This window comes from Pan paniscus, chromosome 5 (genome assembly GCF_029289425.2).
Source record: "Pan paniscus chromosome 5, NHGRI_mPanPan1-v2.0_pri, whole genome shotgun sequence".
In the NCBI taxonomy this organism is placed as follows: Eukaryota; Metazoa; Chordata; class Mammalia; order Primates; family Hominidae; genus Pan; species Pan paniscus.
The window spans coordinates 108609844-108625542 of NC_073254.2; the positions used below are offsets into that span (position 1 = coordinate 108609844).

The 15699-nt window shown below is 46.4% G+C and overlaps 1 long non-coding RNA gene across 1 annotated transcript; it reads right to left on the reverse strand.

The window, feature by feature from the left end:
- Nucleotides 1-1330: 1330 nt before the first annotated feature.
- LOC130541603 (uncharacterized) lies at nucleotides 1331-14956 on the reverse strand. The gene is made up of 3 exons (XR_008955684.2): nucleotides 14767-14956; nucleotides 5558-5704; nucleotides 1331-5170 (listed from the first exon to the last, which is right to left on the reverse strand). It is a non-coding gene; the product is annotated as an uncharacterized LOC130541603 (long non-coding RNA).
- Between the last annotated feature and the right edge of the window lie 743 nt (nucleotides 14957-15699).

The following is a 15699-nucleotide window of genomic DNA, read 5'->3' on the forward strand; positions in this document are numbered from 1 at the left end:
CCAGAAATTCTGGTATATTGTGTCTTTGTTCTCACTGGTTTCAAAGAACATCTTTATTTCTGCCTTCATTTCGTTATGTACCCAGTAGTCATTCAGGAGCAGGTTGTTCAGTTTCCATGTAGCTGAGCGGTTTTGAGTGAGTTTCTCAATCCTGAGTTCTAGTTTGATTGCACTGTGGTCTGAGAGATTGTTATAATTTCTGTTCTTTTACATTTGCTGAGGAGAGCTTTACTTCCAAGTATGTGGTCAATTTTGGAATAGGTGTGGTGTGGTGCTGAAAAAAATGTATATTCTGTTGATTTGGGGTGGAGAGTTCTGTAGATGTCTATTAGGTCTGCTTGGTGCAGAGCTGAGTTCAATTCCTGGGTATCCTTGTTGATTTTCTGTCTCGTTGATCCGTCTATTGTTGACAGTGGGATGTTAAAGTCTCCCATTATTATTGTGTGGGAGTGTAAGTCTCTTTGTAGGTCACTCAGGACTTGCTTTATGAATCTGGGTGCTCATGTATTGGGTGCGTATATATTTAGGATAGTTAGCTCTTCTTGTTGAATTGATCCCTTTACCATTATGTAATGGCCTTCTTTGTCTCTTTTGATCTTTGTTGGTTTAAAGTCTGTTTTATCAGAGAATAGGATTGCAACCCCTGCCTTTTTTTGTTTTCCATTTGCTTGGTAGATCTTCCCCCATCCTTTTATTTTGAGCCTATGTGAGTCTCTGCATGTGAGGTGGGTTTCCTGAATACAACATACTGATGGGTCTTGACTCTTTATCTAATTTGCCAGTCTGTGTCTTTTAATTGCAGCATTTAGTCCATTTACATTTAAAGTTAATATTGTTATGTGTGAATTTGAACCTGCCATTATGATGTTAGCTGGCTATTTTGCTTGTTAGATCATGCAGTTTCTTCCTAGTCTTGATGGTCTTTACATTTTGGCATGATTTTGCAGCGGCTGGTACCGGTTTTTCCTTTCCATGTTTAGTGCTTCCTTCAGGAGCTCTTTTAGGGCAGGTCTGGTGGTGACAAAATCTCTCAGCATTTGCTTGTCTGTAAAGGATTTTATTTCTCCTTCACTTATGAAGCTTAGTTTGGCTGGATATGAAATTCTGGGTTGAAAATTCTTTGCTTTAAGAATGTTGAATATTGACCCCCACTCTCTTCTGGCTTGTAGAGTTTCTGCCGAGAGATCCGCTGTTAGTCTGATGGGCTTCCCTTTGTGGGTAACCTGACCTTTCTTTCTGGTTGCCCTTAACACTTTTTCCTTCATTTCAACTTTGGTGAATCTGACAATTATGTGTCTTGGAGTTGCTCTTCTCGCGGAGTATCTTTGTGGCGTTCTCTGTATTTCCTGAATCTGAATGTTGGCCTGCCTTCCTAGATGGGGGAAGTTCTCCTGGATAATATCCTGCAGAGTGTTTTCCAACTTGGTTCCATTCTCCCCGTCACTTTCAGGTACACCAATCAGATGTAGATTTGGTCTTTTGACATAGTCCCATATTTCTTGGAGGCTTTGTTCATTTCTTTTTATTCTTTTTTCTCTAAACTTCCCTTCTCGCTTCATTTCATTCATTTCATCTTCCATCACTGATACCCTTTCTTCCAGTTGATCGCATCTGCTCCTCAGGCTTCTGCATTCTTCACATAGTTCTCGTGCCTTGGCTTTCAGCTCCATCAGGTCCTCTAAGCACTTCTCTGTATTGGTTATTCTAGCTATACATTCGTCTAAATGTTTTTCAAAGTTTTTAACTTCTTTGCCTTTGATTTGAATTTCCTCCTGTAGCTCGTAGTTTGATCGTCTGAAGCCTTCTTCTCTCAACTCATCAAAGTCATTCTCCATCCAGCTTTCTTCCATTGCTGGTGAGGAACAAAGGAGGAGAGGTGCTCTGCTTTTTAGAGTTTCCAGTTTTTCTGCTCTGTTTTTTCCCCATCTTTGTGGTTTTATCTACTTTTGGTCTTTGATGATGGTGTTGTACAGATGGGTTTTTGGTGTGGATGTCCTTTCTGTTTGTTAGTTTTCCTTCTAACAGACAGGACCCTCAGCTGCAGGTCTGTTGGAGTTTGCTAGAGGTCCACTCCAGACCCTGTTTGCCTGGGTATCAGCGGCGGTGTCTGCAGAACAGTGGTTTTTCATGAACCGCGAATGCTGCTGTCTGATTGTTCCTCTGGAAGTTTTGTCTCAGAGGAGTACCCAGCTGTATGAGTTGTCAGTCTGCCCCTACTGGGGGGTGCCTCCCAGTTAGGCTGCTCAGGGGTCAGGGGTCAGGGACCCATTTGAGGAGGCAGTCTGCCCATTCTCAGATCTCCAGCTGCATGCTGGGAGAACCTCTGCTGTCTTCAAAGCTGTCAGACAGGGACATTTAATTCTGCAGAGGTTACTGCTGTCTTTTCGTTTGTCTGTGCCCTGCCCCCAGAAGTGAAGCCTACAGAGGCAGGCAGGCCTCCTTGAGCTGTGGTGGGGTCCACCCAGTTGGAGCTTTCTGGCTGCTTTGTTTACCTAAGCAAGCCTGGGCAATGGTGGGCGCCCCTCCCCCAGCCTCACTGCCACCTTGCCGTTTAATCTCAGACTGCTGTGCTAGCAATCAGCGAGACTCCCTGGGCGTAGGACCCTCTGAGCCAGGTGTGGGATATAATCTCCTGGTGCGCCGTTTTTTAAGCCCGTCGGAAAAGCGCAGTATTCGAGTGGGAGTGACCCGATTTTCCAGGTGCCATCTGTCACCCCTTTCTTTGACTAGGAAAGGGAACTCCCTGACCCCTTGTGCTTACCAAGTGAGGCAGTGCCTCACCCTGCTTCCGATCGCGCACGGTGCACTGCACCCACTGACCTGCGCCCACTGTCTGGCACTTCCTAGTGAGATGAACCCAGTACCTCAGATGGAAATGTAGAAATCACCCGTCTTCTGCTTCACTCATGCTGGGAGCTGTAGACCGGAGCTGTTCCTATTCGGCCATCTTGGCTCCTCCCCCTGGCTTGGGTTTTAAACAGGATTGGTCTGGTTGCTGAAGTAAGAATAGACAGTAGGGGGGTCAAAGTAGAAGCAGTGAGACCCCTTAGGAGACTATTACATAATCCAAGATGTTGAGGTCTTTCCCAATGCTGAGGGAGGGAAGGAAGGAAGGAAAGAAGGGGAGGGAGGGAGGGAAGGTACTTCAGCTTGAGTAGAGTGTGGAGCAAAACTTAAAGTGGGCCAAGGGGAATTATTGCTGGAAATGTCCTTTGAGGCCAGATCAGGGCAGGCTTTTAATGCCACACAAGAGATTTGTACTTCATGTTTTAGGACATGGAAAGCCCTTAGAGGTTTTGGAGAAGGTGAATACCGTCAGACGTGGTCTTAGAAGGACACTCCGCTACCACTATGTTAAAGACGGTAGATAGCAGAGACAGGGAAACCAGTTCCAGGGCTGCACAATCTCTGGTTTAGAGATGCTGAGGCCTGAACATGTGCAGGGCCTGTGAGCTTGCTCTTCATTAATCCTAGAAAGATGTTCGTCTTTATCAATAACCCCAGTACCAAAAGTATTAAATGTATCTGGGCTCCTGAAATGAAAAACAAAACAGGTAGAGATTCACACTTCTCAAAAACTCATTGATCTAAGAAATGAGAAGACCTGCTCCTTCTTGCACTCAACCCTCCACGGAAATATGCACACCCATGTGCACACCTGAAACTCTTTGTGCCCCACACATGCCAGTGTGCTCACAGATAAGTCATCAGAAATGGAGGAACAGAGGTGATTTTCATGAAACTATTTGATGATGACCCATCCCAAACCCCTGTTTGAAACCCTCCAGCAGATTCACCCAAGACTAGAGAATGCTCAGTGGTCTAACTCCTGCACAGGGGCTTTGGTAGCAGCACCACCAGTGCCCACTTCAGGGCATTTGCCATGTGAGGGGGGCTCACCATTCTTCACATTCTGGGAGAGGCCTTCGACTATGGCAGCCTCCTCACCTCTCCCCACCTGCCTCTCCTACTCTGCCCAGAAGAGGAGAAAAGATCTATCTCATTGGTGAGTTTGTGAGGGAAAAAACAAGGCTCCTTGGCTCAGCCTCTTCTCTCCTTCCTGGAGGCACCATTTCTTCCCCTTCATATGCCCCCAGTACCAGCAGCTGTCAGCTGCGCCAGGGCCTAGGCAGGTAGGTCTAACTCGAAAGCGAGGTATTAGCAAGCCTGCATGGCCACAGCTGCGATGCTGCATTTTCCAGCCCAGTGTTACCAGTAAAAGACACAGTATTTTGCTCTGCATCTTTCTGGGTCCACTATTCTTCTCTTAATTGGTTCTAAACTCAGGAAAGGAAGAGAGAGCTGCTCTTTCACCCCTTTATATAAGTAGGGCAAAGGCTAAGTTGCTGTAACAGTGGCCCAAGAGGTCAGTGGCTTAAATAAGACAGAAGTGTGTTTGCCTCACACACAGCAGAGGTGAGCAGTCTAGACTGGTGGCAGGTTCCACTTCACACACTCTTTGGGGACCCAGGTTCTCCATCTCAGGTCCTGGCATCCCCAGTGTTAGCCTCACAGGCATGACGAAGGCTGGGTCACACTGCCCATCCGTCCCAGCCCACAGGAAGGGAGATGAAAGGATAGAGGAGCAAGCGCCCAGTGTCGTAAGGCCATGGCGTAGAGGTGGTACGTGTCACTTCCACATCCCTTCAAACCCAGTACTACGGCCAAAGCTGCCTGTGAGGACAAAGGACGTCTCTAGCTCGGTGGCTCCACCCGCCCACCCACTCCACCTCTCATTTCTTCAGATGATTCACTGATTCCAGCATTCACCGTGTCCTTTCACAAGATAGAATAATAACATCCACATAGCTGCACAATGCCGGGCTGGATGGAGCATCATTGAAGAGCATGGTCATTCTTGGACAATGTCATTATGAGGAAGCAGCTCCTTCATCCTGCCCCTTCTCAATGGGGCTTCACGGGGCTCTTCCTGATCATTCTACGGGGCAAAGAAGCTGAGTTTTCACCACCTAGCAGCCATGAGTGGGAGCCAGGTCTCAGCCTTGCCTGACACATAGAAGGCACTTGGCGATATGTGGAGCACTGAATAAATGAGTGGGTGGGTGGGTGGGTGTGGGATCAGTCTCTTCCCAGGCTGATGCTTGCTCTTGTGGGCTATGCCAAATCACTGTGCCTCTTCGGAAGCAGGCCATCCCTGGGTAGGAACACTCTGAGGCATGGCCAGCAAGAAATAAGACCAGAGAAAGCATGGTCAAATAAGCACAGATAAATAAATAAATGAAAAATTTAAAAACCTTAGCTCTTTGTTTTCTTTGTTGTGGAGAGCCCTGCCATAAAAATGACACTGGGCTTATTCTCTCCAGTATCTACATGTTTTAGAAAATCCCCTTTCTGAAGTCTTTTCTGTCTGATGTTGGCTATTTCTCTGAGATTTATGTCATAAAGGCAGACAAACAACAAGGGTCTGTCTGTGCCTCATGGTGGAGAGTGTGTCTGTGTGCACAGGCAGGCCCCAGGTGGGCTGGTTATCAACCTGCTGGGGATGCAGCCCTGACTAAGCTGGCATTTTGATTGCAGCCGCCGAGAGAGAACTCACCATTTGTTGACTAGAGATTGAGATTTTCCAGTCCTCAACTAGGACAAACCAAGATGCTCTTGTAGCATGCTGAGCTTCACTGACAAGTTCCATGCCCCAGTTTTCCGTCTTATGAAAGAAGGTCAGGTACCAATTCACCATGTAGAGCTGTTTTGAAGAAAAATTAAATAAAAAGACATGGCAGGTAACTCCAATCTCCCAGGCCCCGCTTGAGGTCTGCCTCATTCCTTTCATTCTTTTACCCTATGTGACCCCATTTTTTATGCTACTGATCTATCAAAGCAGCTGAGATCCCATAAGAAGAATAATCCCACCTTCTGAGCTACCATCCAAAGAAGTTCATGGAGTGCACGGTGTTAGGAGGATCCCAAAAGGCTGTAAATTCATAGGTCTGACTTCTTGGTAATGTCCTTTAACAGACTTTTAAAACCTCCCTCTTACAAAAGAACTTGTCTTAGTGAGCAGGTAAGAAGCCTGAGGAAGAAAGGAGATTTCAGTGGAATTGATTTCATCTTCCTAAGTACCCCTGGAGTCCAAAGATCAAGCCACAAGTGCTACAAAGTAAAAGGTAGCATTACCTTGCATTTGGAGACACTCTCATCCTGCCGTGAATCAGAAAGAAGGTAAGGAGGGAGGGAAGGAAGGAAGGGAAGTGAGGAACAAAAGAAGGGAGGAAAGAAGGAAGGAAGGAAAGAGAGGGAGGGAGGGAGGAAAGGCAGGCAGGCAGGCAGGCAGGCAGGAAGGAAGGAAGGAGAGGGAGGATTTTATTTCTCTGTTCCCACTGGCCTCTTCTTCAGGGCAGACTTTGCTGCAGCCTTCTCCAGCTCAGGCACTGACACTGGCTTAGCTGTGCCCTAACACTTGGCTGCTGGGTGCCCCAGAGGATTTAGAAGGCACAGGGCCCTCTCCCTCCTCTAACTCGCCCTCAGGCTATGGGTCCAGAGAGCATTACCACCAAGGAGGAAAAAGAGAAATTTGGGGAACCCGAGAGACCGAGATCGCTGAAATCTGAGACCAGAATGCTTATGACCTCTGCTTGTTTGTTGTAAGTGCCTGAGCACAGGCTCTCCACTTGCTGTGAAAGGCCATATTTATCTCCTCAGAAGGCAAACATTGTGTACCTAACCAAGAGAGAATTTTCTTCTTAACACAGTTCTGCAGGAGGAAGCCAAGTCTCCCTCTGAGAGGTCTGAGTATTGTGCGTCGAGTACTCTCCCGAACCCTTCTGCTCCTCATCCGTTGCAAACAGCCCTGAGCAGCATCAGATTTGAAACTGACCCCTCGAGTTTCTGGTTCTCCCAGCTGTTTCGGGGCCAGGGTCAGGGAACAACATGTTTCTCACCCCACCCCAGAATGGGCCCACTCTAGATGGAGAGGCAGACAGACAAAGCCCCTTAGGTGTAGTACGGTGGTTCTTAGGCTCTGCGGCATATCAGAATCACCAGAGGAAAAGTTTACCACCCTGACAACCAGGCCATCTCAGACCAACTAAGCCAGGATCTCTAGGGCTGGGACTAGTCCCCCCAGGTTCACACAGGAAGTCTCCTTAGATGTTTTTCAAGGTATGGATATCCCATCGCAGTAACAAAGAGAACTAGCAATGGGATGACTGCACATCTTCATTCTGTCTCCCCTCCTGAGCCCTCTCCCAGCAACAGCTGAGGCCCCTGGCGTCCTCAGGCACTGGCCAGCCAATAATTTGGGATTGGAAACACTGATCTAGTAAGACAATAATAATGTTAATAACAACTGCCATGTGCTCTGAACCTGGCATTCTAGGAAGAGCCTTTACAAATAGCAGCAAAATCAGTCTTCTAAAAACTTTAGACAGTGCTCTCCCAGTTTGGGAAACAATCTCCAGGAAGTTAACTGACTGCCATGTCACACAGCTATTAAATAAAAGTGCCAGAATTCCAACTCAGCTCAACTGCACCCATGGTCTGAGCTTTTTAACCATTTTGCCTCAAATGTCCCATATTTTCTTTATTGATATCCAATGACCTGAACCTACCATTTTCCAAAAGTCAGTTCTCAAAAACAAAAAACAAAGAAGCAAAAAAAAAAAAAAACAAGCAGAAGTTAGGAGAGAAACATGGAGCGGGTTCTCCCTTACAGCCTCCAGTAGGAGCCAACCCTGCCAATACCTTGATTTTGAACTTCTGGGCTCCACTACTATGAGGCCACAACAAACAAACAAAAAAACAGTTTACCAAAAGCTAATTTGCTAACTTATCAAGTTATCAAAAATGTCCACAAACCATCTACAGAGATTATAGCCATATTGGTGCACAGGTGGTTTCAACAGATTTTGGAGATTTTTGCCCCAATATTTAGTTTTGATATCTCCAGCCTGTAGAGAGATAGGCAGAGGCCTTGGCCCTCCACAGCAACAGCCTTCTGCTGCTGAGGCTGGCTCCACAGCATGTCTGTCCTGCTTCATCTGCTCAAATGCCCCCAACCCCAACCCCAGCTCTTGGCCACACTAAGAAAGGAAGAAGATGAGAGAGAGAGGTTCCTCTAAGCAGGGTCACAGAGCAATGCCACTCAAGCCAGCTCTCCTAGACTTAGAAGAAGTTTTTTTCTCTGTCAGTTTGAGGTAAGCCAGTTCTTCATTAAATTGATTTTCAATGAATTGACAAGAACCCTCCAGTTGAAACCCCTATGCGCTATTGTGGCATCCTGTCACTGCCTAAGGTGAGTATTTATTATGCTGAACTATAAATGCTTCTTTACTTCCCTCCTGCTTCTTTACTTCCCTCCTGCTGTGACCTTGAGGGCAGGGACCCCTCCATCCCCACCCTTTCACTTTTGTATCTCCATTACCTGACACAGTAGCTCCCTTATTGTTAGGAACCATAAAAAGTATCATTCAAATCAGGAATGAGAGTGAGAGTGGGGGCTAACTCGATGGGATACTAGGACAACTGGCATAAACCAAGGCTGTCCTGAGAAATACAGAGCAGGATCACTCACCTTGTAGTAGACACTCCAGTGCTGGTTGGATTCATTAAATCAAGAACCTTGCATTATATGAACCAGCTCGTTGAGTGAAGGTGCTTGTCCCACATCTACTCTCAATGCCTGGTGCCACTGAAGGGCACCTGGCATGGAGCAAGCACTCCATAGATACCTTTTGAACTGAACTAATGCACCTTATTAAAACACTTATGTAGTTGGCGTCAAGGATGATGTTGTGGGTTACACTGTGTTCCCCCAAAAGATAGGTTAACGTCCTAACTCCTGGTGATGATGATGTGACCTTATTTGAAAATAGAGTCTTTGCAGATGTAATTAAGGTAACGTGAGCTTGTATTGATCTAGGATGAATCCGAATCCAATGAAGGATATCCTTACAAGAAGACAGGCATTAGACATAGGCACACAGCAGAGAATACTGGGTGAAGACAGGCAGATGTGGGGGTGATGGATCTCCAAGACAAAGAACACCAAGGATTGCCAGCAACCAGCAGAAGTTAGGAGAGAGACATGGAGCAGGTTCTCCCTTACAGCCTCCAGTAGGAACCAACCCTGCCAACACCTTGATTTTGAACTTCTGGCCTCGACTACTGTGAAAGAATCAATTCCTATTGTGTCGAGCCATCCAGTTTGTGGTAACTTGTTACAGCAGCCACAGGAAACGAATACAGATAACACATTTTCATTGTGAATAAGAATAGAAACGGAAGTACAAACATTGTAACCTGACATACACAGTGCTTCCTCCTTCCCCAGCCCCCTCCCTAGCCTCATTTCCTACTCTGCTCTCCTGGGCACCCTCTACTCCAGCCGTGTGGACCTGTTCACCATTCCAAGGGCATGCTTTGCCATCTCATAATTCTGTGCCTTTACCTAGGTTGTTTCCTCTGCACTTACTTTTCTTCCTTTCTTTCTTTCTCTCTCTCTCCTTTTTTTTTTTTTTTTTTGATAGGGTTTCACTCAGGCTGGAGTGTAGTGGTGCAGTCTCAGCTCATTGCAACCTCTGCCTCCTGGGCTCAAGCAATTCTCCTGCGTCAGCCTCCTGAGTAACTGGGACTACAGGCACACACCACTGCGCCTGGCTAATTTTTGTATTTTTTTTTTTTTTTTTTTAGAGACAGGGTTTCACCATGTTGCCCAGGCTGGTCTCAAACTCCTGAGCTCAAGTGATCTGCCCACCTTGACCTCCCAAAGTGCAGGAATTAGAGGTGTGAACCACTGGACCCAGGCTGCACTTGTCTTTCAAGTCTTAGTTTAACAGCTAACTCCTCTAGAATCCTTCTCTGGCCCTCTCAGGAATAACGATGAGCTCCCTTGAGTGAAGTCCTACAGACTGTTCCTATCTCTTTCCTGGTGTTCCTTACAATTATCTTCATTCTTGGGTATTCCCCTTTCGGGGGCTGAGCCCTTCCAGGAGCTATGCCTCACTTCTCTCTGAATCCATGGTGAGTAACACATTGCTTAGCATGAAGTAGGGACATTGTATTAGTCCATTTTCATACTGCTATAAAGAACTACCTGAGACTATGTAACATATGAAGAAAAGAGGTTTAATTGACTCACAGTTCAGCGTGGCTGGGGAGGCCTCAGGAAACTTAAAATCATGGCAGAAGGCAAAGGGAAAGCAAGACATGTCTTACATGGCAGCAGGAAAGAGAGAATGAAGGGGGAAGTGCCACACTTTTAAACCATCAGATCTTGTGAGAACTCACTCACTATCACGAGAACAGCTGGGGGAAATCCACCCCCATGATTCAATCACCTCCCACCAGGTCTCTCCCCTGACATGTGGGGATTACAATTTGACATGAGATTTGGGTGGGGACACAGAACCAAACCATATCAGCCATTGTACGAATTCAAGTGACAGGTAGGAGAAACTTGAATCTAGGGAGATGCGTGAGCTCAGCAAGTAGACAACAGAGTGCGCAGCTGGTTGAGGCTGGAAGATAAGGCTAAGAAAGCAGGTTGGAGCCAGACTGTGAAGAGTCTGAGAAGCTGTGACGACGAGTTTAGACCTTATTCTGTAGACTTCTAAGAGCCTGGGAGGTTTTTCATCCGTGGCCTGATGGGACATGTGCTGTGGAACTTTATGGTAGCGTAGCAGACAGGCCAGAGCGCAACATGTGTACAGGTTGAAAAGCTCGGCTGGAAGGCATTTGCCCTTCCAGGCAAGGGAAGGAAAATGAATGAACTACAACAGAGGGTTCAGATGGACTCGAGAGATGCATCTGAGACACAATTGGGCGTCTTCACAGCCAAATTGTTGGGCAAAATAGTGGAGAAAATAAACCAAGGAAGGCTTCGAGGTCCCCAGCCTATGAATATGGATAGGCAATGGTACCATCCATTATTAGAGGAATGCTCAGGAGAAGGGCATGCTTGAAGCAGGACTGGGATGTCTGGAGAGTGAATTCTGTTCTGGAACTACCTGGGGATTCCCTCCTGGGGATTCCCAGGAGCCACTGCATATGTGGTTCTGCAGCTCAGAAGAGAAAGCAGGTTGGAGAACCAGTTGTGGGAGGCACAGACAGTTAGGGATAGAGTGGATCAGATCCTCCAAGGAGAGTGTGCACTGCAAAACCCAGGGCCCCCCAGAAACACCAATAGCACATAAGAGCTTCTCCATAAGGCCCTCCCTGGACTTCCTTCCTCTGATCCAGCAATGAGGGGGCCCTGTGGTTCTGCAGCTGTCTGCCCTCAGAGTCCTCTGGGCTGCCTCCAGAACAGCTCTCCCACGAGGAATAATTCTTTCAGTTTATCATCTCTCAAAATTTATTTTTCTGTTTGCTAATAATATTCAGGCCCAAAACCCTGTCTCACCAGCTTGAGTTTAATGTGATGAAAATCCATATTCACCTTGAACAGGCTATTTCAGATAACAGATATTTATTTGATCAGACTCCATTATGCCCTCAGCTACCTCCCTGCCTACAACAAAAGAGGTTCAGCCCAAGGTTTCAGAGACCATTGTTCGAGGTCCTTCAGTCCCTGGAACACAGTAACCACAAGAAGAGACAGATTAAAAATTAATGAATGTGCTGTACTCGATGTCTCGCAGTCAAGGATATTTAAGTAGATAAAAGAGCAAGGGGGGAGGGGAAGGTTTCATGGCTAATGGTTTTCTTTATAATTATTAGGTGGGAAAAATGGGTGAAAGAGGTGGGGGAAGGGGCAAGGCAATGAAGACAGAACTTGCCTCTTGCATTAAGAGGCAAGGCCAGCAGAGACGAGGCTCTGTGGACAACTGGGGTATTTTTAGGCTTGGATCGTGCAGGGGGCGGTGCACAATGAAGTGCGGAGGATGGAGACGAAGGAGCAGAACGTTTCCACCCAGGCAGCCTCGCCTAAAGCCTGGCTGGCCCTGACTTGAATAATGAGGCTGTTTGGACTAGCCTGAGGCCAGTAGCAGAGACTTATGTAACAAAACAAAATTAAAAAGTCTTTGGCTTATCTACCATCCTCAAAGAAAATAGGAGGCTTCCGACACTTTGTCATTTTTTGTAGCCATGGAGTAGTTTAGTGTAGCAGCACTGTTGTGGTTACCATCAAAGGAAACGTGTGTTTCCTAATAAGAAGTAAATTAAAATGCCAATAATCAAATAAAACCACCCCCACTCCAAACACACACACACACATTTGCTGAACCCTGAGTGGAAAAGACAATACTCTTTTTAATGAACTATGAGATCAACGAGATTTATCCCCACCTCCCTAAAAGAGCACCTAGTTAACTAGAAGCAAATCTAAATATTTTCTAATACTGCTAAAGTATTGCAAAACCCAGAACATCAAGAAGTTTTCCAAATCAAGCCTGAAGCAAACAAAGATTGTGTTTGGTTCAAGTCGTGCTCATAAAATATACCACTATGCTATTTTAAGGAAACAACTAAAATGTTGTAGATTAACTCCCTATAGAGAACAGAGTACGCTGAGACTGAGGAATTGGTTAAGCATTATATTATCTGTGAAACAGCCTGGCTTTTGGTAAATTAGATCAGATGGATAGAGCTTGGGGAGCTGCAGAGCCAAAATCAGGGCTGGGATGGACTCATGGGCCACCAGTCACTGTTTGGTTTGGGACCATGAGCCAAAAGACCATGGAGAGACAAGGGTACCTCCCTTTCCATGAGGTGGAGCTGATGTGAGGGTGCCTTTTCAAAGCACATAATCCATCCCAAAATGCAGAGCCTGCTGAGGTCCCCAGCACAGTGGCTTGTGACAGGACTCATCCCAGGGAGCTTTATAAATCTACAGGTGCTCAGATCTCACCTACAGACTCAAATCCAATGGCTGGGGGTGGTGGGGAGGTGAAACAGCTCTGGCATCTGTGGTCATCAAAGCTCTCCCAGGTGGTCTCAATGTGCAATCATGATGAGAGCCCTGCCATTGCCCATCCTATCCTGAGGTTGAGTCCCCTTCCCTTCCATTCACATTTCTCCCTAGGCCAGGCAATGCCATTAATACCCCCTCCTCCACCAAGTGTCTGCAGATGGTGCAAAGCCCAGTCACGCTGAAAGCTGAGAGTCGGTGATTGTCTCTAAGTGAGGAGTGATGCAATCTGATTTGTATTTTAGGAAAATAACCATGTAGGCAGGATGGCAGAAGGACTGAGGAGGGAGAGCCTGGGGGCAAGGAGACCAGTTGGGCACTTGACCACTGTCAGCTTTCAAGGCCAGGAAGGAAGAGGGGCCAGGGGTTGGAGGATATGGGAGAGAGTCCAAAAACATGTCTGAGATGGAACCAGCAAATTTGGTGATTGTATGTGAGGGAGCAAAGGCAAGGGAGGAGCTGATGGTAAAATTTCAAGATGGCAAAATAAGGTTAAGAGTGACAAAATTAACTAAAAATAAGATCAACTGTCTCGAGGAAGGAGAAAGGGCACCCATCAGCCTGGAGTGCTTGTCCTCCTTTCTCATCTTAGGCCCTGGAAGGGCTGGAGCCTGTTAAACAGAGCCGACATTAGACCTGGTGCCATGAATTGGTATTGCAATAATTTGAATTGGTGTCTGGACTCTGAACTTCTAAAGGCCAGGAAGGGATCTGGTTCACCTTTTTTAGTCTCAGCACTTAGCCCCATAAGCATGTAATAAGCGCACAACACATTTTTGCTACAAAGACAAGTGGCGTAATGGCACTGGGAACAGCCTCACTGGGAAATCTCACTGTTGTCAAGCCAGCCTTATGACAAAGATAGTTTCACATAAAGAGGAGTCAAAACTCCTCATTCATCTGGGCTGCAAATGGCTTGCATGCCTATGATGATGCCAGCAGTGTGCTTTAGGAGGAAGTGTTAATGAGGAAAGGTTTTTAGGCTTCAGGTGTCATGCTTCAGTTTCCAGTGTGGGCAGCCTCTGACAAAGGCCGCTGTCCATGGTAGGTACTGCCTCTGAATGTGGGAGAGGAGGGAGGCAGTTGGGGCCTGAGACCACAGCTTGCTTTTGTCCTTGTCATGGACATGCTGAGGCAGAGGTAGAGGGGCTAGAAGTGAACTTAGCCAGCAGAACCTGGGGAAATGGGGGGCAGGCCACTTTGCTCAACAGCAGAGGAAACCCCTTTGAATGGGATGCGTGGTGGTGGCTACAGCTACAAAAGGAGAGCAATCGTTTCCCAGAGCGCAGGGAGACAGATTCTATGTGCTTCTTCCCAACTGCTCTTCTTTGCTTCAGATCTCCCTGCAACACTCCTTTCTTTTCCCAAGTTTCCTAAAATGACACCATGAATATGTTTAATTAATTAGTCAATCAATAGCCAGTGATTATCAGACAGCTGCTATGTTCGTAGTTAGAGGAAGCTGCCATGTGCAAACTGGGGGCTGACCCAGACCAGTATGTATCTGACCTCAAACGTGCCTCGGGCAGCATTTGACCTGGTATTCCCATCCCACCTCTCCTTACAGATGCTTTCTAAGTGGTTTAATCCCTCCTGTACCAAGAAAGTGATCATGTCATCTACAGTTATATTTTTCACATAAAATCGCCCTGTCTGATTTTTTCTTTTTTACTCTGAGCCATTTCCCTCTCTCCATCACCACCAACCCACTCCAATCCTCATGGGAGACAGTGTCACATTTACCAATTAAAAGCACGATATCCATTCTCCTTTGTCTGCAATACTGTGAAGGCTTCATTTTCACATTTCTCTTTGGCTGGAAGTGTTAACTTCCAGTTGCAGGAGGTGAGGGTGGGTTTCCCTTTCCCTGTCTATGAAATTCAGTATACATTTATACTCACTTTCTTTGCCCTGCAGGTTTGCCTCTTGAATTTCTCAGAAGTCAGCAAAATTCTGTGCTAGGCAGAGTCTAGGGGAGCTGTTGTTGACAGCTTGGGAGGGCGGAAAGGACAGAAAAGGGAGAATGGGGGAAGAAAATAAATAAAGAGGAGAGCAAAAGGAAAAATAACTCTGGAGGCAAAAGGGAACTGTCCAAATGGTTTTGGAAACAACTCACTGGCTCCTGTTGTGTGCCATGGGCTTTTGTTCTCAATGTCTTGAAGTCAGTCACCACCTTATTTATTCCGTTCTGCGAGCCTGATCCATGTCTAAGCAGACCCCCTGCAAAGACATCCATCATGGAAATGAAGCTGTGTTGCAATAAAACACAACTAAAACTGAAGGGAAGAATTTAAGCTATGAGACAAGGAAACATATTAACATATAAATATTCAGAGCCTTGCCCTCTTCCCTGCCTGAGAGAGCTCTGGGCTTTTTCTAAGAGCATAACAGAAGCTGTGTGGGGGAGAACCTCAAAGCTGGGCTAGGTTTGTTTCAGAAAGAGCAGAGAGTATATATGTAAAAGAGCAGGGAATGCGGGGCCAGGCCCCCACCTACTGGTTAGGAAAACAAGAGGAGGAAGGAAGGAGAGAGACTGCAGTAGGGTAGGAAGAAGCTGCTGTATTGGGTATGGGGGAAGGAGAGAAAGAATTTCTAGTTTTCTGTGCATTACGACTGGTATGTATCTTCAGCATTTTCTCAATAAGCTATAGTGAAGACTCGAGTTACTTTTAAGTATTTTGAAGTGATAGATAGTACTTTGAATGTGACTCCATGCTGCGGAAGAGCCACATGGCAGCTCATCTTTGTATGGGCTACAGATATGTCCTACATCATTGTAGACACTAAGTCTGAGACAACAGCTGTCAAGGAAAGTGGAGTCAGTGGGAGAGGGA